We start from the raw sequence: 4,314 nt of genomic DNA, 5'->3' as shown, positions 1-4,314 counted from the left end.
AAAACATACGCAGCCAGCATAGCAAATTTGTATTCCTACCCCCACCCGCACCCCCCCAACCCCCCCCCCCCCGCACCCCAAAAAAAAAAAAGACAACAAAGTTACAAATTATAAGATCCAATTTTCTTGTTTTTCTAAGAGCTCAAAGATTTAAATTCTCTTAAAGAGGTCATATAAAGAATCTATTGAATAACTTATATAACAAGTCATATCCATATATGTTAAGAATTTCAATTGCTGCTTTACAGAAGCTAAAGGACGGGGGCAAATTTTTAACCGTTAAAAGAGAGGAATTCTCCATCAGATAATCATACTGCGTCGCAAATAGTTCAATTGAAAGCCTACAAGCACAATTGAAATGTCAACATAAAGCTATTGGTTAATATAGCAGGCGGCTTCAATATAAATAGACAAATAAGGTTTTTACATTCAACCAGAAGAGTTTGTAATTCGGTAGCATGGATAATTGTAGCATAAAATATATCAATCAATCTAAGAAGAAATAAAGAAGGACCCAACAGATGCTTCTTCCTTCGTTTTATATTTTGAAAGAAGAAAAATAGAAGCTAGGTAGCTAGGAGATCATAACGGCAAACAGGGCAAGAATTGCCATTCTCTAGCCAAGTTGTAGCGCAATCTCCATGAAACAAATGCGAGCAAGGCATACACATCAACTCCCTCTCCTTCCCAAGCGTTTCCAAGCAAATCATACAGTTGTCATTCACAGCATTTTCATCAACCTCCATACTCTTTACCATGCGTACTAGTACGGATGATGAATGGTGAACAACTAATTAACACGAACGTGCACATCCAAGCGTATCCTATCCTTGTTACACTCATCATCAACAATTTCACTAACTTTACCAATCATATCATGAATAACAAGATGACGGTAATTCTTATCAAACTCCTCACCCCAGTTCTCAGTAGACCCTCACATTAGTTTAAACAAGGACTTGCTATATGAAGTGGATGGAGTAGTATGGCAAAGATGGAAACGGGTCGAGCTGGTACGAGAGTGCTGGTGTTCAAGTTGATCAGGACTAGATCAATATTTGTGGTGAGTATTAAGGTCAAATTTAATGGCTAATGAGGGTAAACGAGTAGGAGGACCACCTTGTGCAGGGTAGAATTTACAACTTACAACAGTTGCATCTTGTGGTGATAATAATTGACGAATTTTAACAGTTGCATCCGAGGAGGAATTACGGTATTTCAAACCAGCATACAATTTCGACATTGAAACTAACAACTATTGATATCTCTCTACCAACTCAACTTAGTAACCTGAAATTTAATTAATAACAACTATTGATATCTCTCTACCAACTCCACTTAGTAACCTGAAATTTAATTAATAAAAGAGGAAGGGTCAATTCAAGGGATTAATTAAAAGATCCAAAACAACAAATATATATATATATACAAAACAACAATAGTTTCTAATACAATTCACGATACAATTAAAACAAATAATTTGTGGAAAGTGAAATTGCAAAATCTACTTGGCATAAAAGTGATGGAGCACCAAACATATCAACAGTATACACCAATCCCATTATATTATTATAGACCAATCCTTCTCTTTGTTTTTTGTGTCCTACAAATCTTTGCCATTAAGTTTGCGTACTAAAAGCAAATAAATTAAAAAAAGAAGCAAATAATTTTGATTTTACAACAAACAAACAAACTTAATAAGTAAAAAATCTAATTGAAAAGAAAAAATCTGTAAAACTCATCAAATTTGTAAATAAAACACATAAAATTGACATTAAAAAAAAAAAGGGAGAAGAAGGAACATACTCACTTTGAAGAAGGAAAAGGAATAATTAATGGTATTAGGGCTTCAACGAAGTTTATAACGGAGGCAGGGCCTCTTTCTTTTTCCTTTTTACAATTTACTTATGATTCAATAAAAAGACTGAGAAATATCAATACAAAGGAATTGGGTTAAAGTTTTAGGTATTTGACATATATTCCCTCTTTCTGGAATTTATTCTATTTTAACCCCTAAAGAGTCAAAATGTTACTATAAGGGTCCATTTGGATTAGGGGTGGGCATGGTATGGTATATACCGAATATCATACCAAAATTGAATTTTTTATACCACGGTATGGATGTTATGGTATTTGGTAGTAGTTTTAAAATATTATGGTATTTGATATTTATGCAATAAATACCGAAATACCGTATACCACTCCGAAATTTTTTAATAATAGATAAAACCTAAATATATTATATTTAAGATTATTAAATATGTTTATATGTCATCCATTAGACAATTTAACATAAAAGTAACTTTTATTCAGAAATAAATTTTTTGGGAAACTTATTATTTCGAAGTACTATGCTTAAGTTTAGGTAATGTATGTTGTTTAGAGTTTGCATCTTGGGTTACTCAGTCGTGATTGAAATGTTCTTGTTGTATAGATGATTAACAAAGATAGTTGACAGTCTGATATGATTGAGACGTTTTTAAAGTTTTTAAGTTATAGTTTTTCTTATATGAATATATGTAAATCGAAATCAAATGAAGTATGGTTACCGAATTACCATACCATAAAATACCGAAATCGAATTTAAAAATATCGAATCATACCGAACTAATTTGGTATGGTAATGGTATTATTCTTTTAGATACCGAAAATCAAAATTACCGTACCAAAATTTAAAATACTGTACAATACTATACCATGCTCACCCCTAATTTGGATATGCCACATCAAATAATTTGATATAAAATTATAGTTTTGTTCGGATATACAATTGAATTTTTTAAATTGCAGCTTTCTCATGAAAATGAAAATTGTGAAAACTAATAAATTTTCTCAATTTTTATAGTTCATAATAAAATATAATATTATTTTAATACATTATTAAGAAATCACATATTTTCAAGTTTCTTTTAAAATAGAATATTTTTTTTTTATAAATTTTTAAATGCATATAATTTTATAAAGATATTAGTATAAGTACTTGCGTAATGCGTGAAACTTTTTAAAATAAAAAAAATTAGCTTATTCCCTTTGAAATAATAAAATTAGTCAATATTTATTGTAACACATTAACATATTTATTGATTGTGAAATATTAAATATAATTGTTAATGGTAAAATTACAACTAAAAGTAATAACTAATCACAATTACAATTATTTTAGATGTTTTGATATGAAAATCGCAATGTTAGTATTTTTATTAGGGGTACTCGACTTTCTTAAGTCTCTAAACTTTTCCATACCCGTGGATAATAGCAAATCACAATTGCAATTACTAATATTTTTACATATTTTATTTATATTTATTATTATATCTTCAATTAATTCTATTAAACTATTTCAACCCACTCTTAAAATCACTCGTCCCACCAAATCTCACACTCACCCCAACTTTTACTCCACCCCAACACCCCCTCCCCACCCTTCACCCCAACCCAATATTTTTTAAAAAAATTTAATATATTTGTTAGAATCATTTTCTTACCTCACCCACATCCTAAACCGGACCCTCCCTCCCCCAATAATTTAAAAAAAAAAAAAAATCTTTTTTTTTTACCACTCCCACTCCGATCGCCTACCCAAATCCAAAAAAAAAAAAAAATTTTTATTTTTTATATATATATATATATATATATATATATATATATATATATATATATATATATCCATTCCCCTGTCGACCCTCTCCCCCACCCCACACTCAGCCAAAAAAAAATCCTTTATTTTTTTCAACATTTTTTTTTAAATCTTTTTTATGTACCCCCAACGCCCACCTACATACCATCCCACCTAGTCAAGCTCCTTACGCCACCTCGACCACCACAATCCCATACCCTCCCTTTCCATCATTCATCCATCGTTTTGTGTTAGATAAACACAAGTGCTTTTTAGAGAAATATTTTTTAATGTAATTACAAAATATCAAGTATCAATTTCTTTTAGCATATAATTACTAATGTTGAATAATCGCATCAAATAGAGTTATCTATTTAATCTTAAAATCAATTAATAGCTACTAATTTTTATCTTCATTATTATCTTGAAAAAATTACCTCATTAAGTTCAAGCATATTATAGCCTTCCAAATAAATTTCTCTTTTTATTGTCTGTTGAAAATGATTTGAGCTATATTGGATTAGTTCATCATCAAAATGAAACAAACCATATAAGTATATTCCATTAAAAATAATGATAAATTCATAATCAAAAATTAGGGGTAAACATTCAACTATGTTCAAAGAAATCATTGTCATAGAATCAATACATGAATTCAGATAAAGCAATTGCCATGAATTTTAACAAACATGAAAAAA

The 4,314-nt window shown here is 29.8% G+C and overlaps 1 long non-coding RNA gene across 2 annotated transcripts; it reads right to left on the bottom strand.

The window, feature by feature from the left end:
- Positions 1-361: 361 nt before the first annotated feature.
- LOC124894776 lies at positions 362-1,984 on the bottom strand. Of its 2 annotated transcripts, none has more exons than XR_007051347.1 (2): positions 1,807-1,984; positions 362-1,346 (listed from the first exon to the last, which is right to left on the bottom strand). It is a non-coding gene; the product is annotated as an uncharacterized LOC124894776 (long non-coding RNA). The 2 variants fall into 2 exon arrangements; XR_007051346.1 differs by having other exon boundaries at positions 1,811-1,984.
- Between the last annotated feature and the right edge of the window lie 2,330 nt (positions 1,985-4,314).

This window comes from Capsicum annuum, unplaced genomic scaffold, assembly GCF_002878395.1.
Source record: "Capsicum annuum cultivar UCD-10X-F1 unplaced genomic scaffold, UCD10Xv1.1 ctg77359, whole genome shotgun sequence".
NCBI lineage: Eukaryota > Viridiplantae > Streptophyta > Magnoliopsida > Solanales > Solanaceae > Capsicum > Capsicum annuum.
The sequence above is the reverse complement of the archived record's forward strand: the minus strand, read 5'-3'. Positions and strand labels throughout refer to the sequence as shown.